The sequence below is a fragment of the Triturus cristatus genome, chromosome 8 (assembly GCF_964204655.1).
Source record: "Triturus cristatus chromosome 8, aTriCri1.1, whole genome shotgun sequence".
NCBI lineage: Eukaryota > Metazoa > Chordata > Amphibia > Caudata > Salamandridae > Triturus > Triturus cristatus.
In genome coordinates this window covers 1,701,592,798-1,701,617,227 of record NC_140591.1, presented here as the reverse complement: position 1 = coordinate 1,701,617,227, position 24,430 = coordinate 1,701,592,798, and the positions used below count along the sequence as shown (strand labels likewise).

General features: G+C 54.1%; 1 gene segment (V, D, J or C); it reads right to left on the bottom strand.

Moving 5' to 3' along the window:
• The window catches only part of LOC146808647 (T-cell receptor alpha chain constant-like), an 805,797-nt gene that overhangs the window by 523,453 nt on the left and 257,914 nt on the right, over positions 1-24,430 (bottom strand).

Genomic DNA, 24,430 nt, shown 5'->3' with positions numbered 1-24,430 from the left:
TTCGAGAGAGGGACAGGACTGCTGTTCTTGCTGGAACTGCTCTCGGGTGGGGCCCCCTTCATGTCGCCATTGTGTCAGTTCTGGTAGGGCGCTCGGGGACGCCATCTCTTCGGGGGAGGATTCGCTGGGTCCAGGGTCGGTGTCCGCCTCCTCCTCGCTGCTGGTGGGAGGGGGTGTGAGCCCCTCGGCTGGGGCGGCCCCGGTGGTCGAGGATGAGCTGGAGGCCCGGGCGGTCATGGACCGGGTGATGGCGCAGGCCCAGTCAGCCAGTCCCAACATCCGGAGGTGCTCCCGTCGCTCCACTTGAGCCCAGGGGGAACTCTCCAAGTCGTTCCCCAGGAGACAGTCGACAGGGGCGTCGTCGCGCACCGTCTCTTTCAGCAGGCCCGTCACCTCTCCCCACTCGAAGGGGACCAGGGCCATCTGGCACAGGCTTTCACTGTTGTCGGCCGTCCGTACGGGGCACAGGACATTCGGTAGAATCTGTTCAGGGGTCACCAGGTGGCAGCGGACAGCGGTGATACTGGCGCCGGTGTCACGAAGGGCTTCGGCCCGTTGTCCATTGACCGTGACCTGCTGCCGGTACTTCTGGGTGTTGCTTGGGATGGGGGTGCAGGGTACCATTTCTCGGCTACCCAGGCAGACCAGGGACATGGCTGCAGGCTCCCACTCAGTGTTTCCTCGGTCGAGGGCCTCCTCTTCCTCTTCTCCTTCTCCCAGGGCGGCGGCCGCCAGCTGTCGGGGCGGGAGCCCGCCGGCCCCGTTTCTTCGGTTCAGGGGGCAGACCGGATCGCTGGCATAGTGTCCGGTCTGTTGGCAGCCGTAGCAGGTCACTGGTGGCCGTGGTCCGGGTCTGGCCGGGGGCGCCCCCCTTCGGGCTAGGCTCGGGGAGAGTTGTTGCTGCGGTGGCCCTCGAGGGGGGCTCCTGGGGGTCCCGGCGGGAGGGTCTCGGTTCCTGTTCGGCCCTCCCCCTCCACCGCGCTGGCGGGGGGGTCCGGTGGGGTTCCTCTGGTACTCCCCCATTGAGTTCCGGGGGACCCGGGAATTGACCCATCGATCGGCCTCGACGGCGAGTTTTCGTGGGTCGGTCATTTTGCTGTCGAAGAGGTGCTGCCTCAGTTCCACAAAGCAATTGTTGGAGAGGTGCTCCCACACGATGAGGTCGACCAACTGCCCGTAGGTAGTGACTTTGCTCCCTTTGATCCACCCTTCTAGGGCCCGACTGAAAAAGTCCACATATTCCACCCAGGTGGTGCCCGGGATTTTCTTGCAGTCTCTGAACCGCTGGCGGTACATTTCCGCGGTGAGCCCGTAGCGGGTGAGCAGGGCCTCCTTCATGTGATCGTAGGAGGTCATCACCTCCTCCAGCAGCTGGAGCAGCGTGTCTCGACCCTCACTCAGGAACCGCCCCCACAGGCCCGCGCTCCAGTCTTTTCGGGGCACCCGATGAGAGGTCATGGCCACCTCGTAGGCCTTGAACCATTGCTGGATGTCGTCATTCTTGTAATACTCCTTGACGACCTCTTTCGGGATATGTACCTTTGTCTCGGAAGGCGGTAGAGTGTCTCTAGTACTAGTGGTGTTGGTCCCCCCGTTCTTGGCCTTGATCTCGAGCTCCTTGAGACTGCGCTCGTGCTCGAGAGTCAGTTTCTTCTCCTCCAACTCCCGGTGTCGTCTCTTCTCCTCGATCTCCTCTTGAAGCCGTAGCTGTTCTAGGGCCAGTTTCTTTTCTGCCAGCTGGAGTTCGCCGTCCAGCCGCAGTCGTGCGAGCTCTAGCTCGTGGCTCCGGACCTTCTCCCGCTCTCGTATTTCGTCTTCGGAGAGGCCGGTTTCTAGGCTCTTTCTTCCTCCGGTTGCCGGAGTCAGTGCGGTTGCTGTGGTCTCAGTCAGGGGCAGGGGCCCTTCTTTCTGGGAGGGGCCTGCCCCGGCCTCCCACCATGCCCTTAGAGCCTTCTGCATCTCCTCTTTGGTACCTAGGCCGGTGGTTGCAATGCCTTTGTCCTTGCAGAACTGCTTTAATTCTTTGTGCGTATATTCCTCCAGCCGTTCGGGCTGGAACTCCGTTGTCGCGTTGTTTTCCTGGCTGCTCATGATGCTGTTCGTTTGGATGGGTAGCTAGTGGGTACTGGCTGGTACGTATTGCGTTCGGCTCGGATCCCGTCGCTGGCCACCAAATGTTGGAAGGCGGACCCCGAGGAGTCGGCGAGACCACCAAGGGGGGCCCTCCCACTGTATGAAGTAGCCGAGCGCTGCCGAGAAGTCTCCTGGGAGATCCTTCTCCTATCACGTACTAGCACAGTAACACCACCACACAGGACTCAAGAAGGTTGTCTTAAGACAAGCAATGCTTTATCATCAATAAGAAGGTTACGAGGTCAATATTTACACGAAGGGATCGAGGGATCCACCAAAAGTCTCAATGTCTCTTTGGAAGTGTAGGGGTAGCGGGACAGTCTTTGGCAGGAGTGCGGTACGAGGGTACCTGGGGCCCAGTTCTTATCCTCAAGCTGGGGGACCTCCGGATCTCGGAGGGGTCGAGCCGCGACGGCGTCAGCAGGGCTCCGGCGTACAGTTCGTGGAGAGCCGCGATTCAATCAGCAGGGCTCTCTAGGTGGTTTCTGCTCGGCTCGAGCCGCGACGTCGTCAGCAGGGCTCCGAGGAAGGTTTCAGCGAGGGTGGGCCGCGACAGCGTCAGCAGGGCTCCGATGTTCCAGGTGGCTTCAAAGGGTTCACAAGAAGGAGCCGCGACGCAGTCCGCAGGGCTCGTGATGGTTCCGACAAAAGTTCTTCTCCGTAGGGTCAGCCGCGATTCAATCAGCAGGGCTCTCGACTCCGGGATACAACTGCCGATCTGTGGCGGGGTCACCCCAGATATAGGACTGGAGCCCTTTGATGTCCGGACCCAGGCGCCCGAGGGGGGGCGGAGAGGCCGGGTGGAGGTGGCCAGACGCCCAGCAGGAGAGGCGCCAGGCCCAAGAGATTTGCAGGCCGATCACACCTAGGGATGGGAGGACAGTTGGGGGTCCCATCGATACTGTCCTCCGCCGGGGGCGATGAATGGTCCCTGCGGCACCCCCTGGCCAGTTCGTGGTGCCTTGATGTCGGGGCTTCGCTGGGGTCGAGGCCGGGTTGAGCGGGGACGCGCTGGCTGGTGCATAGTGTGACGTGGATGCCAACAAGATGGCGGAGCCACGAGGAGTATGCGACCGTGTGCAGCCCCGGGTGAAGGGCCTTGGTGCAGGTCAGACGGGTGGCCCGTGAAGGCCGGGGCGGGGAACGGGCACAATCCATAGGGTTAGGGACCACGCCACGAGGCCGGGTCCAACACCTCATATGTTGCGTGACAGTCTGCCCGGCGCAGATCTCCCGTCCCCTGTCCACCTGACAGTGCGTGAAGATCCCCCAGGACAGACGTGTGGTCACTGTGAGAAGTTGGCCTGATGTATGATGTCACTAGTTATAGTGTACACCTTATATCAGTCCAAATACCCTTATGGTGATTGGTTGTAAAGTCAACCTTATAGACCAGCTATCCTAGTGGTAGCATGGACAAGAGCAGTCTTAGGCTAAACTCTGAATGGCATGTGAAGCCAGCTGTGATACCATATATAATCCCTTGAATACCAAATGAAAGGACACCACAACAGATATATATATAAAATAAAGTGTATTTATTCTAAGCAAACCCTCAGCACTCTTTATGAGATTAGAGGTAAGTACAACACAGTCTTATTAATGCATACAGTAAGTCACACAGGTAAGTAATACAGTTAGGCCCTAGGGGCCACGCAAACCATATACTAAGTAAGTGGTATAAGAACCACTGTCACGGAAATAGAATAGGCCTAGGCCTAGGGAATCGCTGGGGCTACACTAGACTACCACAGGATAGGAAGTGGGAGGCCCACGGGATTCGTGTGCAGAGTGGAAACACTCACGCGTAATGCGTAAAAGTCACTAGCAATAGTACAGTTTAGAAATAGATAGATTTAGGACACTTCCGGAGTAGCTAGGAAGTTGAGACTTGAAACTTAGACACTAGGATAGTCACTATCCTGATGAGCACCGGAGTACCCAAGTTACCTAGCCCACAGGCTGCGGGTGCATAGGGTTGAAGTTGCATCGGGTTTCGTCGTCGACTCCTATGGATGCCTGAAGAAAAGATGCTGACAGGCAGTCAGTGAAGAGTGTCCGGTGGATCCCAGGGCTGGGATCAAGAAGAGAAGAGACCTGCAAGCAGAGGGGACAGAGTCAAGATCACTAGCCAGTGATCACGTGGAACCAGGAAGGAACCAGACGATGTCGTGAAGAGTTGCAGGTGAAGGTGAAGCTTGTCGCTGTAGCCAGGAGGACCAGGAAGCGTCGAGGACGACCAGGACCAGGAGGCGAGCTGTCCCACGAAGGCTCTTGCTGTCGGCGGCGTCGAAGCTGGGCTAGGACTCACCAGGCCTTGGCAAGCGGAACCCACGAGGATCTGAGGACTTGCTTCAGGATCAGACCAGGAAGGTCTGGGGTGCTTCTTCTTTGCAGGGAAGCAGGAGCCAGTCTGGAGGAGCCAAACCAGCGCAGAAGATTTCGGGTTGCGTCGTCACAAAGGCCACTAGCCAGCGGGCAAGCAACCGGACAGACGCGGCAAGCAGGAAAATGCTGAAGGGCCCCACGCAGGACTCGTTGAGTGTGGGGGGCTGGTCTTCGGTGCAGATGGTGCTTGGGGGTGGGGCTTCTCAATCCCCGGGGCACAACTTCGAGGGTGCCTCAGAAGCTGCGCTTGAAGATACTAGCCACTTTTCCCAGGTAGCCGGTCCCACGTCGCTCGTCGCCTCCACGGATCTCAGCTCTGCTGCAGATGTGGATCAGGGTCGGAGAAGTCTGGAAGTCAAGGCTCTGGTCGGGCTCTGCAGTCGGTTCCTCGTAGAACGTGGGCAAAGCAAAGGGTAGTCTCTTGATGGTGCCTGTTTGCACAGGGTAGCCACTCCTTGGCCACAAGGGAGATTCTTCAGTCTTCTTCTTTCGTCGAATGTCGAAGGTCCAGAGTTTCTGTTCAGTTTTGCAGGTTCAGGATAATCTAAAGTCTTGAGGCCCAACTCCCCCTCTTATACTAATCTGGGGGGCTGGGATACCTGCTAGGTCACGCCTTATGGGTGGGACCTGGGAGGGGGTGGTTACACCCACTTCCCTTTGTCCAGTTTCGCGCCAGAGCTGGGGCTGGAGTGCCCCAGCACCGGTTTGAACTGGACTATGCAAGGAACACCTTGTGTGCCCCAGGCATGTCTCATTCCTTTCAGCCCACCCTGCCCCAATACACTAAAGGCTGTCTGGGGAGGTGCTAGCACCTCCCCAAGCAGGAAACCTATTGTCCAGGCCTCCCTGGCTGGGATCACTCCCAGCTGCAGGAGGTCAGACTTGTGTCGTGGCAGCAGCATCCATTTTGTGATGCTGAGGCTTTGGTCAGAGGTTACACAGCAAAGTAGGATTTTAACATGTCTCTCCCTCTAGAAGGGAGGAATAATATCCTCATCACCAGAAATGGTATGGGGGTATTATTCCAAAGTGTTAGACACCTTACACGACATGTTTTGATACAGCCCAACCATAGTTACCATAACCGTTTAAGATTATAAGGCACTTTAAGAGTATATGGTAGGCTATATCATAGAACAGCTATAAGGACATGGTTCCGAAAGCTGCAGACAGGCTCAGCTCATGCTAGAGCACCATCTCACATGTTACCAAGCACTCTGCCTCCAGGATTGTTAAGGCCTGCCATAGGAGTGACTGATAGGTACACATGTGTCTATATATAAGGTAGGTATAGGAATACTACACCTAAGCAAGGGGTGATTACACGACCTTGCCCCAGCTGAGTGATCAGCCAGTTGTGTCTGATTGGAAGGCCAGACCAGGGGTGGCATAATACATGCTGCAGCCCCTGGGAGGCCTAGGGTACACCTATGCCCTGGGTACCTAGGGTACACTGTACAGGGTCCAATAAGGTGATCCTTACCAATTGGTTATGTACCTAGGGTACATGGAGTCCATTTTACAGAGAGAGCAGACAGCCTGAGACCCTGAATGGCAGGATCTCAGGCCAACTAAGTCGAAAAAACAGCTAGACACTAGGCAAAAAGTTGGGGGTAACCATAGTCAGATATCCACCTTCCTACACAACCCCCCCCCAAACGAAAGGAGATAAGGCTGGCCTTGACAAGGTAAGCCTCTATTGCCTGAGTGGCCATATAAGGAAGAACCAGCACTGGTATGGTTACCCCCTGTCTCATGGTCCACTAAGCAATCCCTCATCCTAAAGATATCATAGGGTCTCCACCATAGGGAATCTCTACCTTTGGTGTGTCTTTGCAAAGAAAAAGGCTGGTGTTGAGATGGAGTACTGAAGTGAGTGTCCTCAAAGTGAGGCCTCAGCTTCCTCCAATCATCCTCCACCATGGATGCCTTTCTTTCTCTAACTGAGTTGCACTGTGCTCTCAGGGTCAGCCTCTGGCTACCTAAAGCTGGAGGCTGGGTCCCTTTTGTGGGCTTACTGGAGGGACAGGTCAGGTTTGGGGCCCTAAGGTCCCAGGTTTGCCTGTGCCCAACAGAATCCCTCTGGGGGAGGTCCCTAACTACCTGTGAAGGGGATCCCTCAGGAATGTTTTTACCCATCACCTGGCTAGGGCAACTAACCAGGCAATCCTCATTCTTTTGAAGGGGGGGTTCTTGTGGACAGGGGCCCTCTTGGGGTCCACTGGCCTCCCTGACCTCTGCAGCCCTGGGCTGACTGAGGCAGGGTAGAGAGAGGCAGGCTACCTGCACCAGACTGGGTCCCACCTTGGAAGGGGCCACTGACATCAGAGGCTCTGCCAGGCCAGGCCTGGCTACCTCTGGGGCAGTTCCTTCACAAGGGGTGAGGTCAGATCCCTGAGGAGGCTGACCTTTTCCTAATGTCTGGGGAGAGGGAGACTTTTCTTCCTCCCCACTACTCTCTGTCTGTGTGGAGTGATCCATAGTTTCAGGCTTCACTACACCTATATCGGTCTGAGTGTGGGCTGAGACCATTACAACCTTGCCAACCTTTTCAGGAAGGCACTCAGTTTGGGTTTGAGCTGTGACTGTCACAGCTCTGCCAGTCCCTACAGGGAAGTCTGCCTGTGCCTGGGCTGTGGCTACCACTGCCCTTCCAACCTTTTCAGGGAGGAAAGCTACTTGGACAGGGGTTGTGACTGGCACAACCCCACTACCCTTTTTGGAAAGTCCTACCATTTTGGAATGGGTGTCTTGTTCAACTCCAGCCCAAGCTGAGAGTTCTAAGTCATTCCCCAGCAAGCAGTCCACAGGCAAGGTTGGAGACACTGCCACCCTTTTAGGGCCAGTGACCCCTCCCCAGCTGAGACATACCTCTGCCATGGGATGACTGGTCTGTTTGCCATCAATGTTAGTTACCTGGTATGAGAAACCAGGCAACAGCTGCTCAGAGGGAACTAGCCTATGGGCCACCATAGTGATGCTAGCTCCAGTCTCTCTGTAGGCCTCAGCTTTTCTACCATTGATGTAGGGTTCCTGTCTGTACCTACCCAAAGTGTTGGGACAGGCAGTGAAGTTGGCAAACCCCATGCCACCATCACAGACAAGAGTAGCTGCTGTAGGGGAATTGGCTAAGCCAGGATCCCCCTGTGTTCCCCAAGAAAACCCAACCAAATTTTTGGGGGCACTCCCACCACCTGGGGGATTACTGCTGACAGTAATAGGTGGTGTGACAGGAGTAGTTGGAGGAACAGTTTTGTTTTTAGCCTGTGGACAACTGCTGTCAGTTTTCCAATGCCCAGGTGTTTTACACACATGGCAGTAAGGCTTTTTAACTGTGGTAGAGGAGGGAGCTTGGGACCCACCACCCTGTGTGGAGTTTTGGGGCCCTGAGGAAGATTTCTCTTTTGCTTTATCCCCACCCTTGTCTTGAGGCTTGGTGGTATCTTTCTTTTGGTCACCACCCTGATTTTTAGGCCTAATCCTGGTCCTGACCCATTTATCTGCCCTCTTTCCCAATTCTTGGGGAGAGGTCAAATCTGAGTCTACCAGGTGTTGATGGAGAAGCTGGTTCTGACAATTATTAAGGATCTGCTCCCTCATAATCAAGTTGTACAATCCTGTATAGTCCTGCACCTTGCTGCCATTTAACCAACCTTCCAAAGCCTTAGTGGCACAATCCACAAAATCAGACCAGTCCTGTGTCTGTGTCTTCTGGGTGTCTCTGAACAACAACCTATATTGCTCAGTGGTTAAGCCAAACCCATCTATCAGAGCACTCTTCAGGACTTTGTAATTGTTTGCATCCTCATCACTGACTGTGAGGAGCTTGTCTCTACCTTTGTCAGAAAAGGAGAGCCACAAGATAGCTGCCCACTGACTTTGGGGTACCTGCTGTACTTTGCAAGCCCTCTCCAAAGCAGTCATCCATTTGTGGATGTCATCCCCATTCTGATATGGGGGGACTATCTTGCTTAGGTTTCTATGGTCATAAGACCTATCCCTATCTCTAGGGATGTTGCTGCCACCAGTGGGTTCTGACCCACACAATTTTTGTTCTCTAGCCAGAGCAAGCTTCTCCTTGGCAAGGGCAATTTCTTCCCTCTGAATCCTCAGATTAGCTTCCCTCATTCTGGCTTTATGCTCCTTTCTCTCAGGTGAAGTCATTCCCCTGTGAGAGGAAGCATCAGAGATGCTAGAAACATGGGAGTGGATGGATTCCCTCGAAGGGGATCTGTCCCTCCTGCTTCTTTGTGAAAACCTACTTGGGGGTCTGTAGGGGGGGACCCCATGCAGACTCCCATGTAGACTTAGGTTAGCCTGGCTAAGTCTTCTTACTTGGCCCTGGCTGTCTACCTCCCCATCTGACTCATCTGTGGTGGGTAGACCCCCATCTACAGCTATGGCACCATCCCTGGCAGCTCCTTCAGCATCATAGGCCTCCAGAAGCTCCACTAGCTGTCTAAGGGTAGGGTTGGAACCCTGTTTTATTCCTCTGGAGGTACACAATTGTCTCATCTCCTGGAATGTTAAGGTATCATACCTAGAGGGGGTCTTCTGCAGACCTTCCCCTCCTGAGAGAGTATCTACTTGATCTCCTCCCAGAGGCATGATCTAGTGAGGGTGTGGTGTGTGCACCTACCTACACTAGTTGTTTCTACTAAACCTCTCTAGTAGTTGTAGTCAGGGTGTGTTACTCCCTTCAACCTACAACTACTAAGTCCAGTAGGACTTAAGTATAATAAACTATGTTATATGTACCTAGACAATATCTGTGTGATCTTTCAATTTAGTATCTCAAGATTACAATGGTATTACAACAGCAAGCTCAGATCCCAACCGCTGCTCACCAATGTGAGAAGTTGGCCTGATGTATGATGTCACTAGTTATAGTGTACACCTTATATCAGTCCAAATACCCTTATGGTGATTGGTTGTAAAGTCAACCTTATAGACCAGCTATCCTAGTGGTAGCATGGACAAGAGCAGTCTTAGGCTAAACTCTGAATGGCATGTGAAGCCAGCTGTGATACCATATATAATCCCTTGAATACCAAATGAAAGGACACCACAACAGATATATATATAAAATAAAGTGTATTTATTCTAAGCAAACCCTCAGCACTCTTTATGAGATTAGAGGTAAGTACAACACAGTCTTATTAATGCATACAGTAAGTCACACAGGTAAGTAATACAGTTAGGCCCTAGGGGCCACGCAAACCATATACTAAGTAAGTGGTATAAGAACCACTGTCACGGAAATAGAATAGGCCTAGGCCTAGGGAATCGCTGGGGCTACACTAGACTACCACAGGATAGGAAGTGGGAGGCCCACGGGATTCGTGTGCAGAGTGGAAACACTCACGCGTAATGCGTAAAAGTCACTAGCAATAGTACAGTTTAGAAATAGATAGATTTAGGACACTTCCGGAGTAGCTAGGAAGTTGAGACTTGAAACTTAGACACTAGGATAGTCACTATCCTGATGAGCACCGGAGTACCCAAGTTACCTAGCCCACAGGCTGCGGGTGCATAGGGTTGAAGTTGCGTCGGGTTTCGTCGTCGACTCCTATGGATGCCTGAAGAAAAGATGCTGACAGGCAGTCAGTGAAGAGTGTCCGGTGGATCCCAGGGCTGGGATCAAGAAGAGAAGAGACCTGCAAGCAGAGGGGACAGAGTCAAGATCACTAGCCAGTGATCACGTGGAACCAGGAAGGAACCAGACGATGTCGTGAAGAGTTGCAGGTGAAGGTGAAGCTTGTCGCTGTAGCCAGGAGGACCAGGAAGCGTCGAGGACGACCAGGACCAGGAGGCGAGCTGTCCCACGAAGGCTCTTGCTGTCGGCGGCGTCGAAGCTGGGCTAGGACTCACCAGGCCTTGGCAAGCGGAACCCACGAGGATCTGAAGACTTGCTTCAGGATCAGACCAGGAAGGTCTGGGGTGCTTCTTCTTTGCAGGGAAGCAGGAGCCAGTCTGGAGGAGCCAAACCAGTGCAGAAGATTTCGGGTTGCGTCGTCACAAAGGCCACTAGCCAGCGGGCAAGCAACCGGACAGACGCGGCAAGCAGGAAAATGCTGAAGGGCCCCACGCAGGACTCGTTGAGTGTGGGGGGCTGGTCTTCGGTGCAGATGGTGCTTGGGGGTGGGGCTTCTCAATCCCCGGGGCACAACTTCGAGGGTGCCTCAGAAGCTGCGCTTGAAGATACTAGCCACTTTTCCCAGGTAGCCGGTCCCACGTCGCTCGTCGCCTCCACGGATCTCAGCTCTGCTGCAGATGTGGATCAGGGTCGGAGAAGTCTGGAAGTCAAGGCTCTGGTCGGGCTCTGCAGTCGGTTCCTCGTAGAACGTGGGCAAAGCAAAGGGTAGTCTCTTGATGGTGCCTGTTTGCACAGGGTAGCCACTCCTTGGCCACAAGGGAGATTCTTCAGTCTTCTTCTTTCGTCGAATGTCGAAGGTCCAGAGTTTCTGTTCAAGTTGCAGGTTCAGGATAATCTAAAGTCTTGAGGCCCAACTCCCCCTCTTATACTAATCTGGGGGGCTGGGATACCTGCTAGGTCACGCCTTATGGGTGGGACCTGGGAGGGGGTGGTTACACCCACTTCCCTTTGTCCAGTTTCGCGCCAGAGCTGGGGCTGGAGTGCCCCAGCACCGGTTTGAACTGGACTATGCAAGGAACACCTTGTGTGCCCCAGGCATGTCTCATTCCTTTCAGCCCACCCTGCCCCAATACACTAAAGGCTGTCTGGGGAGGTGCTAGCACCTCCCCAAGCAGGAAACCTATTGTCCAGGCCTCCCTGGCTGGGATCACTCCCAGCTGCAGGAGGTCAGACTTGTGTCGTGGCAGCAGCATCCATTTTGTGATGCTGAGGCTTTGGTCAGAGGTTACACAGCAAAGTAGGATTTTAACATGTCTCTCCCTCTAGAAGGGAGGAATAATATCCTCATCACCAGAAATGGTATGGGGGTATTATTCCAAAGTGTTAGACACCTTACACAACATGTTTTGATACAGCCCAACCATAGTTACCATAACCGTTTAAGATTATAAGGCACTTTAAGAGTATATGGTAGGCTATATCATAGAACAGCTATAAGGACATGGTTCCGAAAGCTGCAGACAGGCTCAGCTCATGCTAGAGCACCATCTCACATGTTACCAAGCACTCTGCCTCCAGGATTGTTAAGGCCTGCCATAGGAGTGACTGATAGGTACACATGTGTCTATATATAAGGTAGGTATAGGAATACTACACCTAAGCAAGGGGTGATTACACGACCTTGCCCCAGCTGAGTGATCAGCCAGTTGTGTCTGATTGGAAGGCCAGACCAGGGGTGGCATAATACATGCTGCAGCCCCTGGAAGGCCTAGGGTACACCTATGCCCTCGGTACCTAGGGTACACTGTACAGGGTCCAATAAGGTGATCCTTACCAATTGGTTATGTACCTAGGGTACATGGCGTCCATTTTACAGAGAGAGCAGACAGCCTGAGACCCTGAATGGCAGGATCTCAGGCCAACTAAGTCGAAAAACCAGCTAGACACTAGGCAAAAAGTTGGGGGTAACCATAGTCAGATATCCACCTTCCTACAGTCACCATGGTCACCTCTAGGAGACTCAGCCCTCCCGGCTGGTCCCTGACCCACTGGCTCCTCCACCGGGGAACACAACCCCATGCCACCCCTCTCGCTGGACTTCTGTACCCTCCCTACTGGAGCGGCACTGCCAGACACCAGAACCACTGGAGCTCTACTTACAGATGCTCCAGGTTCTCCATACACTAGATGATCCTCCTCAAATGGACTAACAGGACAGCCTAGGCCCCCAACCTGGTGTTCCCTGAAGAAACCATCCAGGTTATGAGACTGGGTTTCGGGCATCCGGGGACTCGAAGTTACACACTCACTCCTACTCCACTGAGAAAGGCCGTGAGCCCCTACACCCCTCTCACTACCCTGGGACCTAGCTGGGCTACTCCAAGCCTCTTCCCCAATACAGGACGGGAAGATACCTGAGCCACTACTTTTGGAATCGCTTTCACATGCCTCCTCAGAACCTCGGGCACTTTCCCAATGGTCTGCTTCCTCCGCAAGTTCCCAATGACCCAAGGAGTCATACCTCAACAGGTGTTGGCGCAACCCAGGATAACAACTACTGAGCATCTGCTCTTTGATAACCAGCTCATACAGGGCGGAATAACTACATTCCATGTTAAGTACCACCCAATCGGTCAGTGCATCATCACATCCATCCACAAACTCCTCCCAAGACTGGTGAGACAGCTTCCTACTGCCCCTGAATTTCAACCTATACTCCTCTTCTTGGGAAACAGGTACCATACTCTGGGAACTGGGAATGGGACTCTCTGCACTGGACTCTCTATCGCTGCCACCACTGGACTCTACCCTCCCTGGGGAATCCAGACAACTACAACTGCGCTCAGGGGACAACTTACCCTCCAGAGCTAATTTCTCCCTGGCGAAGGCCCTCTCAGCCTCCGCCATCCTCTCCTGCGCTAAGACCCTCTCGGTCTCAAACTTTTTCTCCCCCACATTCAGCTGCGCTATCTTCTTGGCATGCTCTAACCTGAGCTTCTCCAACGCCAGCTGATGCTCCCTTTCTTCCCTCCTATCTACCCACTCCTCTGGAGATAGGGAAAGGGTGGGGTGCTGCCCCTGACACTGGACCCAGTAAGGGACTCGCTACCTATGGGGTCCTCACTATCTACTGGCGTCCCTCTCCTGTCATTCTGTTCCTCCTCTTCAGACTCCTCAGGGTCACCCTCAGACCCACCACCCTCTTGGCGTGCTGCCTGGTCCCTGCCTATCTGTCTCCATCTATCCTGTTGCCAGTGTAGCAGGGCTGTTCTAAGGGATAGCCGAGTGTCTTCCTCACCCACAGCTAAGCTTCTCTCATCACAGAACCCCCTTAACTCAAACATACTGTATTCCAACAGATTATATGCACTAAAGGTAGGTTCCATTCTGGCAAGGTTTTTAAAACACAGGTGCAACACAAGAGACCTAGGCGTCTGAGCTGAAGCAAGAGTACACAATTTTCAAATGACATCTTTTAGGAGAAGAATTAAAATAAAACTCAGAACAATAATCCCCAAACACGTGATTATCTAAAATGCAGAGCTTTGTAGTGCAGCCAGTCGTCGCTGTGGTACTGCGCAAACGCAAGTCCTAATCCCACCGCTGCCACCAATGTTAGAAATGGGATTTCTGGTTGGCTAGGGCTTGCGCCAAAGCCAGGCAGAAACCACCACTCTAGTCAGGGCTGGGGAGTTACACGCCAAAGATAATCCCTGCTCACCCCCTTGGCAGCTTGGCACGAGCAGTCAGGCTTATCCCGGAGGCAATGTGTAAAGCGTTTGCGCGCGCACACAGCAACAACACCCTAGGCCCACCACAAAAGAAACTCCACACAAGGTTATATATAAAAAATAGCCTTTGTATTATAATAAACACATTAGATGAGAATCACATAATTTACACTGTGCCAACTGGCACTGGGCAGAATTTTACAAGGGACTATTTACACGGGACAGGGCCACATGGACCACTGTCAGAATCAGCACAAATCACCAATTGTACATGTAGGACATATACTAACTGTAGCACAAATTATCACTGTAGAGCACAACCAGTAACTACTGGCTCAATAATGACCTCAGCGCCATCACACTAGCATCAGGTATACAACCTATCCTGCATCCATCACAGGTGCATAAACACATTATGCAATTTTTCATTAGTCTAATGCATTAGAACTAATCACCTAAGTATAACCACACTAGGGGTGTACATCACAAAGTGAAGTATAATCTCCCTAACATCAACCTAAACAGGTAAAACAACCTCCTAGGCAGAAACACAGTTTAGGAATGAAAATAGCATAAATGGCAATACACATTGCGCAAAAGTACACAGGTAAAAATAACCATGCACCCTAGGTGAGGACACAACACAGGAAAACTGTCCCCAGACCAACTTGGCCTCTCATGGGCGCAAACGCCCTTTGTCCAAAGTCAGGGCTGGACTGTGCACGCAGCGTAGGCAACAGGGCACAACCTAAACGTTGTAGCTGCCCACGAAGTGCTGGGCAGCTGGGAAAATGAGCCTGGGCTCTCAATGGCCCAACACATATGCCCTGCGTTGGAGCCTCTCTGGGCTCTGAGAAAATAGTGCCCCCAAACGTTGGAGTCCCACTCAGGGGACTCTTGAATAGCAATGCCCCCAAACGTTCGAGCCTTTCTGGCTCTTAAACGATGCTGCCCCCAACGTTGGAGCCTTTTCTGGCTCTGAAACAATGTTCCCAAGAACGCTGGCCCAGGTAGGTGGAGTCCCTCTGAACTCTAAACAATAATAAGGCCCCCAACCGTTTGAGCGACCCCCCTAGCAGACGGAAGCCGCTCAGGGAGTAGACCGGTCTGGGACCGGCACCCACAACACACACACAGAGTCCCCCAGCCCTTTTTAACTCACCCGGCTGCTCTCTGGGGACTCCACTCCTCTTCGCCGGCCTGCTGGCTCCCGCAGCTTCCTCCCATGGGCCTCAGAGCTTCCGGGCCGACAGCCGGCGCGGGGGAGTCTCCGGGGCTTCCCTCCGCCTCACGGGAGCCCCTGCCTGGGACTCCGTGACTTCCTGGTTCCGGGACAGTCCTGGGGCATGCGCAATAGCCCCGCTCCAGCTTCACAGGCCTGACGTCCTCGAGGACGCTCTCCGGTTGCCGGGTAACTCCCGGCGTGAGCACCAATCCCAGCGCGGCTCCCCTCTAACGTCAGCGGGGAGCCGGCGCGGTGCTGTGGCAAGGTCGGAGGCAATACGGGGTAGGCTCCCGTGGTTTAAGCATAAAGTCCCTGGCGGGGTGGGCACCCGCTAGGGATATAAATCAGTGGATATACGGGGTAGGCTCCCGCTGACCCGGCAAAACACGGGGTGGGCACACGTTTTAAACAAAGAGCAAATCCTGACGGCGGCAATACCGCGGGGTGAGCTCCCGCTGGTCAGTAGCACAGAGGGGGAATCCCTACGCTCGGGATTCCCTCAGTATCGATCGCGCTGCCGGCCCCACGATGGCAGCGCTCCTCAGGGCAGGACGAAAGCGCCTTTCCCACTATCAAAATAAAGCGCTCTTCAGAAATGGGAAATAAAGCGCCCACAGGCGCAGAAGTTGAGAGTCCAGGGGAAGGGGAAAAGCTCTCCCCCAGCAATAAAGGCAAAGTTTCAGGGAAAGTCTTTCTGGAGGCAGGGGGGCAAGGGCTGGGCCTAGGGGCCAGCTCACAGGGCCTTCCAGGCAGGGAGGCAGTCCCCAGTGGCGGTCTCTCCTGGCTCCCAGCAGCAGCAGCAGGCCCCCCCAGTTAGGATCAGCAGAGCCCATTTTACATGGGGTCACAGCCCCTTTTTATGCACAGGTTACCTTTGTTTCAAGGTGCAGGGAAGGGGCGAATCAGATGCAACTGGTTCTTGAGCACTTTGTTTTGCTCAGCCCCACTCCCTATTCACAGAACAGGCCAGGGTCATCAGTCGCACCACAGGGGGCGGAGCCAGCATTGTGTGGGGAAAGCCCAGCCCTATTCAGGTCCCAGGTGTACTCCTCCCACTCATCAACATGCAGAGCTCTCCACCCACCACTGGGAATGACCCATCCTGACTCCTGGAGCCAGGCACACCAGCCAATCACACGCCAGGCAGTCACTGCACATTTATGCCAGTGTCTAGAAGTGGCACTTCCACACTAGCTACAGTAACGCCGCCCACATCATTGCGCAGCATTCACTCTCACGAGTTCGCACATACCAAACTCGGCCCTGCACTCCCCACGCATCAGGAACTACCAGGGACACACACATTCCCCATGCATTCCTACGGGAGGGCAGGTCAGTCTCACTAAACCATACACAGAGCGCACACGCTTTCCACTGGGACACAGTGTGAAAGCGCCTAGAGGCCTAAAACCACTAGTACCCAATAGGGAAAGAGCTAATATAATCGCAAAAAGTTTAGGGGTGAACCTGCCAGAAGGGCCAAGTCCAACACAACTCCCTTCCAGCCAAAACGCAGGGTAGACCGATCACCACCGTGATGGTCTTCCCTGCTTGGGGCGATAAAACACGGACGCAGGCCCGCAACGGCAGGGACACTCTCCAGTTTTACGCCACTCTGAACCCACGTGGTTCCCTCTGAAAAAACTCGGCGGACCAACTGGGCTACCCCACTGGTACTCCTCAGCTGTCCGCGGCCAGGACCAGGCCCTAGGCCATCCAGGTGCCACTGGTCCTTGCCTAACCACAGAGTGGGGGGTAGTAACCCGTGGCACATAGTAACCATTCTCCACTCTACCCCTCATCAGGGCAGTTCTAAACTGCCACTGATACTCCAGCCTAGGGTCTGTACCCTCAAGCTGACCAACAGTCACGGGCGAGGCTCTCCTCCCCCTACCTCTTCTTCTAGGGATCTGTCCTCTCTTCCTCTGAGAGGTGACCTCGTAACACAATTCGACCACCAGCTCAGGACCTCTCCCTGAGAACTGGTCTCCCAACCTAGGGTTTAACCCCTCAGGCTGTACCGGGGTCAGAGGCGAGGACGCCCTCCCTCTGCACCCCCTTCCAGAGTCCGGCACCCTCCCAATGTCAGGCGCTGATACAAGGCGCCTACCGAAGATACAGCTGGACCACAACTCCCAGAAAACTCAGCGGTAAGAAGGTGTGGCCACAGCTGATAAGTACGGGCGACGAGAACCATTCGGAGCGCGTAATACTGCCTAATTGGATTTGGTTTGGGGGAGACCGAACGAAGGAAGCGAGGAATCGCCGGAGCTCGCAAACGCGAGATTGATGTACATGCGTGCCCCGCTGTACCCAGGATCCGTCGGGGCGTACGTGTGGCCAGAGGTAATCTGTTTCCAGAGTCGAGGACTTAGTTCGCGGGACGCTGACGTAAGCGTCGCCGCGTTTTCATGTAACCGGGATTGATGGAGAAAGAGGAGCATTCCTTTCTCGCGGGACGCTGAGCAAAGCGTTGCCGCGTTTTCCAAGCCCCGGACCGAAGAGGAAGTAGGAGCGGTGGGACCACCGGAGCCGCAGCCTGCACAACGTTCAGGTAGCTTCACCAGGAAAGGAGGGGCTGCTTTTTGCGGGACAATAGTTGGTAGCAGAAAGATACCACGAATGTCGGGTACTGGGGAGAGCATGACTGTAACTTGACTCCCCGCTCACACTGTGCTAGGGTATCAGTGAATGACATACTCTCTGGGACCTTTCGAGTAGAGTAGGTCCAGGACTATGTGGTGAGAGAACGCTTCGCACTACTCCTTTACTTTGAAGGGAACAGATAGGGGCTTTCCTATAGCGCTATCCCCTACCTGGAGTGTCAGAATTGGAAGGGGAGTGGCCCCTTGTTGAAACACATTGCATAGGAAGGCAAGGTTATTGTTGCATGGGTATGTCTGAGAAGACACATTGGTGAGGCATACGTAGTGAGACCTAATGAGAGTAGGTTGCCTTGTGTTTATTGTAATGTGTGTTATGATTTCGTTATGTTCCAGGTATCCCAATCCCCGCTGTTCCCATCCTGAATCCCTTTCCCTCGCCTGATTGCCCTGGTACTCTGTGTTTCTATATTCAGAGCCGGGGACGTCGGGAGGTGGAACCCTTGTGCTTCACTCGACTCAACGGAACCACAGAGCAACGTGACACCCAACTGGAGTGGTGCCCCTAGCAGCTACATCGATCAGGATACTGCTTACAGTCGTCCTTCCCTCCAGGTCAGGCTGATCCTGAACCTACATTCCCAACCAGGGGTCTAAACCCTTTGGCTGAGTACTTGCCTGGCACTCCGGGACTTCTGGGGACTTACACACCATCCCCCGAGGGTAACATATGCCTCATATGTTGCGTGACAGTCTGCCCGGCGCAGATCTCCCGTCCCCCGTCCACCTGACAGTGCGTGAAGATCCCCCAGGACAGACGTGTGGTCACCATGGTCACCTCTAGGAGACTCAGCCCTCCCGGCTGGTCCCTGACCCACTGGCTCCTCCACCGGGGAACACAACCCCATGCCACCCCTCTCGCTGGACTTCTGTACCCTCCCTACTGGAGCGGCACTGCCAGACACCAGAACCACTGGAGCTCTACTTACAGATGCTCCAGGTTCTCCATACACTAGATGATCCTCCTCAAATGGACTAACAGGACAGCCTAGGCCCCCAACCTGGTGTTCCCTGAAGAAACCATCCAGGTTATGAGACTGGGTTTCGGGCATCCGGGGACTCGAAGTTACACACTCACTCCTACTCCACTGAGAAAGGCCGTGAGCCCCTACACCCCTCTCACTACCCTGGGACCTAGCTGGGCTACTCCAAGCCTCTTCCCCAATACAGGATGGGAAGATACCTGAGCCACTACTTTTGGAATCGCTTTCACATGCCTCCTCAGAACCTCGGGCACTTTCCCAATGGTCTGCTTCCTCCGCAAGTTCCCAATGACCCAAGGAGTCATACCTCAACAGGTGTTGGCGCAACCCGGGATAACAACTACTGAGCATCTGCTCTTTGATAACCAGCTCATACAGGGCGGAATAACTACATTCCATGTTAAGTACCACCCAATCGGTCAGTGCATCATCACATCCATCCACAAACTCCTCCCAAGACTGGTGAGACAGCTTCCTACTGCCCCTGAATTTCAACCTATACTCCTCTTCTTGGGAAACAGGTACCATACTCTGGGAACTGGGAATGGGACTCTCTGCACTGGACTCTCTATCGCTGCCACCACTGGACTCTACCCTCCCTGGGGAATCCAGACAACTACAACTGCGCTCAGGGGACAACTTACCCTCCAGAGCTAATTTCTCCCTGGCGAACGCCCTCTCAGCCTCCGCCATCCTCTCCTGCGCTAAGACCCTCTCGGTCTCAAACTTTTTCTCCTCCACATTCAGCTGCGCTATCTTCTTGGCATGCTCTAACCTGAGCTTCTCCAACGCCAGCTGATGCTCCCTTTCTTCCCTCCTATCTACCCACTCCTCTGGAGATAGGGAAAGGGGTGGGGTGCTGCCCCTGACACTGGACCCAGTAAGGGACTCCCTACCTATGGGGTCCTCACTATCTACTGGCGTCCCTCTCCTGTCATTCTGTTCCTCCTCTTCAGACTCCTCAGGGTCACCCTCAGACCCACCACCCTCTTGGAGTGCTGCCTGGTCCCTGCCTATCTGTCTCCATCTATCCTGTTGCCAGTGTAGCAGGGCTGTTCTAAGGGATAGCCGAGTGTCTTCCTCACCCACAGCTAAGCTTCTCTCATCACAGAACCCCCTTAACTCAAACATACTGTATTCCAACAGATTATATGCACTAAAGGTAGGTTCCATTCTGGCAAGGTTTTTAAAACACAGGTGCAACACAAGAGACCTAGGCGTCTGAGCTGAAGCAAGAGTACACAATTTTCAAATGACACCTTTTAGGAGAAGAATTAAAATAAAACTCAGAACAATAATCCCCAAACACGTGATTATCTAAAATGCAGAGCTTTGTAGTGCAGCCAGTCGTCGCTGTGGTACTGCGCAAACGCAAGTCCTAATCCCACCGCTGCCACCAATGTTAGAAATGGGATTTCTGGTTGGCTAGGGCTTGCGCCAAAGCCAGGCAGAAACCACCACTCTAGTCAGGGCTGGGGAGTTACACGCCAAAGATAATTCCTGCTCACCCCCTTGGCAGCTTGGCACGAGCAGTCAGGCTTATCCCGGAGGCAATGTGTAAAGCGTTTGCGCGCGCACACATCAACTACACCCTAGGCCCACCACAAAAGAAACTCCACACAAGGTTATATATAAAAAATAGCCTTTGTATTATAATAAACACATTAGATGAGAATCACATAATTTACACTGTGCCAACTGGCACTGGGCAGAATTTTACAAGGGACTATTTACACGGGACAGGGCCACATGGACCACTGTCAGAATCAGCACAAATCACCAATTGTACATGTAGGACATATACTAACTGTAGCACAAATTATCACTGTAGAGCACAACCAGTAACTACTGGCTCAATAATGACCTCAGCGTCATCACACTAGCATCAGGTATACAACCTATCCTGCATCCATCACAGGGGCATAAACACATTATGCAATTTTTCATTAGTCTAACGCATTAGAACTAATCACCTAAGTATAACCACACTAGGGGTGTACATCACAAAGTGAAGTATAATCTCCCTAACATCAACCTAAACAGGTAAAACAACCTCCTAGGCAGAAACACAGTTTAGGAATGAAAATAGCATAAATGGCAATACACATTGCGCAAAAGTACACAGGTAAAAATAACCATGCACCCTAGGTGAGGACACAACACAGGAAAACTGTCCCCAGGCCAACTTGGCCTCTCATGGGCGCAAACGCCCTTTGTCCAAAGTCAGGGCTGGACTGTGCACGCAGCGTAGGCAACAGGGCACAACCTAAACGTTGTAGCTGCCCACGAAGTGCTGGGCAGCTGGGAAAATGAGCCTGGGCTCTCAATGGCCCAACACATATGCCCTGCGTTGGAGCCTCTCTGGGCTCTGAGAAAATAGTGCCCCCAAACGTTGGAGTCCCACTCGGGGGACTCTTGAATAGCAATGCCCCCAAACGTTCGAGCCTTTCTGGCTCTTAAACGATGCTGCCCTCAACGTTGGAGCCTTTTCTGGCTCTGAAACAATGTTCCCAAGAACGCTGGCCCAGGTAGGTGGAGTCCCTCTGAACTCTAAACAATAATAAGGCCCCCAACCGTTTGAGCGACCCACCTAGCAGACGGAAGCCGCTCAGGGAGTAGACCGGTCTGGGACCGGCACCCACAACACACACACAGAGTTCCTCAGCCCTTTCTAACTCACCGGGCTGCTCTCTGGGGACTCCACTCCTCTTCGCCGGCCTGCTGGCTCCCGCAGCTTCCTCCCACGGGCCTCACAGCTTCCGGGCCGACAGCCGGCGCGGGGGAGTCTCCGGTGCTTCCCTCCGCCTCATGGGAGCCCCTGCCTGGGACTCCGTGACTTCCTGGTTCCGGGACAGTCCTGGGGCGTGCGCAGTAGCCCCGCTCTAGCTTCCACAGGCCTGACGTCCTCGAGGACGCTCTCCGGTTGCCGGGCAACTCCCGGCATGAGCACCAATCCCAGCGCGGCTCCCCTCTAACTTCAGCGGGGAGCCGGCCCGGTGCTGTGGCAAGGTCGGAGGCAATACGGGGTAGGCTCTCGTGGTTTAAGCATAAAGTCCTTGGCGGGGTGGGCACCCGCTAGGGATATAAATCAGTGGATATGGGGTAAGCTCCCGCTGACCTGGCAAAACACGGGGTGGGCACCCGTTTTAAACAAAGAGCAAATCCTGACGGCGGCAATACCGCGGGGTGAGCTCCCGCTGGTCATTAGCACAGAGGGGGAATCCCTACGCTCGGGATTCCCTCAGCATCGATCGCGCTGCCGGCCCCACGATGGCAGCGCTCCTCAGGGCAGGACGAAAGGGCCTTTCCCACTATCAAAATAAAGCGCTCTTCAGAAATGGGAAATAAAGCGCCCACAGGCGCAGAAGTTGAGAGTCCAGGGGAAGGAGAAAAGCTCTCCCCCAGCAATAAAGGCAAAGTTTCAGGGAAAGTCTTTCTGGAGGCAGGGGGGCAAGGGCTGGGCCCAGGGGCCAGCTCACAGGGCCCTCCAGGCAGGGAGGCAGTGCCCAGTGGCGGTCTCTCCTGGCGCCCAGCAGCAGCAGCAGGCCCCCCCCCAGGTAGGATCAGCAGAGCCCATTTTACATGGGGTCACAGCCCCTTTTTATACACAGGTTACCTTTGTTTCAAGGTGCAGGGAAGGGGCGAACCAGATGCAACTGGTTCTTGAGCACTTTGTTTTGCTCAGCCCCTCTCCCTATTCACAGAACAGGCCAGGGTCATCAGTCGCACCACAGGGGGCGGAGCCAGCATTGTGTGGGGAAAGCCCAGCCCTATTCGGGTCCCAGGTGTACTCCTCCCACTCATCAACATGCAGAGCTCTCCACCCACCACTGGGGCAGACCCATCCTGACTCCTGGAGCCAGGCACACCAGCCAATCACACGCCAAGCAGTCACTGCACATTTATGCCAGCGTCTAGAAGTGGCACTTCCACACTAGCTACAGTAATGCCGCACACATCATCGTGCAGCATTCACTTCGCACATACCAAACTCGGCCCTGCACTCCCCACGCATGAAAGCGCCTAGAGGCCTAAAACCACTAGTACTCCATAGGGAAAGAGCTAAGATAATTGCAAAAAGTTTTGGGGTGAACCTGCCAGAAGGGCCAAGTCCAGCACCACCCATGGAATATTCGAAGTGGTGAAAACAGACAGCGGCGCACCCCTCCAAGGGCAAGAGTTTGCTGACTATCTCAAGGCTTGGGGGATTCAACACCGGAAAGTGACCCCGCGCTGGCCTCAAGCAAATGGGGAAGTAGAGAGGTTCATGCGTACTCTCAGCAAAGTAATACGCATCGCGCATGCCGATGGATCACCGTTCGAGAGAGCCATCTATAGTTTCCTGAGAGAATATCGTTTGACGCCTCATCTCACAACAGAGGCAGCTCCAGGACCGGCAAGCATGGGCCGAGTAGTGCGAGACACCATCCTGTATCATCCAAGCTGGACTCCGTCTAAGATTGACGCCGGAAAGGTCCTAGCCAACAGGACCAACTCCAATGACCAGGCCAGCGCTGACCGAGGAGCCCGAATGTTGGCCATTCAAGTGAGAGACAGAGTCTATATCAAGGACAGGTACCCTGAGAGCAAATTCCGGCTCCCATTTGAACATAGGCCCTGGACAGTCGTTTGCCGAACCGGCACCATGATAACAGCAAGAGGAGGAACCGAGGAGGTCACACGCAACATCTCTTTCTTCAAAAAGGTGCATACCGAGACTCCGGACCTGCAATTGTCAGAACACCTGGACGCCAGACCAAGTCATCCGCCAGTGGATGAAGGCCCAGAAGGTGATCAAGGGATGACCCCCACCGAAGATGAGAATCGATCCGACCAGTGCACCCCTTCATTGCCGGGAACACCAGTCGGAGGTCTGCCAAGCTCCCCGGTGAGATCCCCTGGGAGCGAAGTCTCGCAGGGAATGACCCCAACCTTGCCGTCATTATGGGGACAGCACTCCAGATATGGCCTGAGAAGAAATCCGGCTCCATCCTCCCGGCTGGCCGACTTCATGGTGTGACGGACCTGGGACTGGAATTCTAGTGACTGGTAACAGATCTACATGATCAATGTTTGTTTGTTGTTTAATAAAGGTTAGAAGGAATGTAGTATTCTCCGACGCGGGGTAGCGGTGCAGTCTACCCGCGTCAGAGGTGTTGCTCTAGCGCTGGCACGTGACATCACGTGCTGACTATAAATAAAGGGGCGTGGCCCGCAAAAGGCAGTCGGGACCACGCTGAGACCAGAACGAGTGTCCCAGGCATTTATTACGGCCGCAGCGCTGATAGCATGTGCGCGAGCAGTCTCTTGGCCATTACACCACGCGAGAGCCTGAGGGTTGGTGATTGTGTGGGTACAGGTGACCTCCGCCAGCCCCCCCTCCGTGACCCCCACCGCCGGGGGCTGCAGGACCTGGGGACTGCTGTCTGCACCTGAGGGGAGTAAATGAAGGTAAATTACGAGGTGTTGGAGCTGAAACACGACAAATACTTAAAGGAGCGATCAGCGGCATTGTAGCGTCACACGGAGGACAAAAAATGAAAAAACAACGCTGCATCAGTAAACACAACGCACAGCACCAGCAGCCTCCCTGTGTGACCCTCGGCAGACAAGAGCCACGACTTACACACAAACACCGCCGCCAGCAGCAGAGCCCGGACGCACATCGTGCTGTGCTCGAGAAGTGACAGACTGCGGCTGCCCGCAGCCCC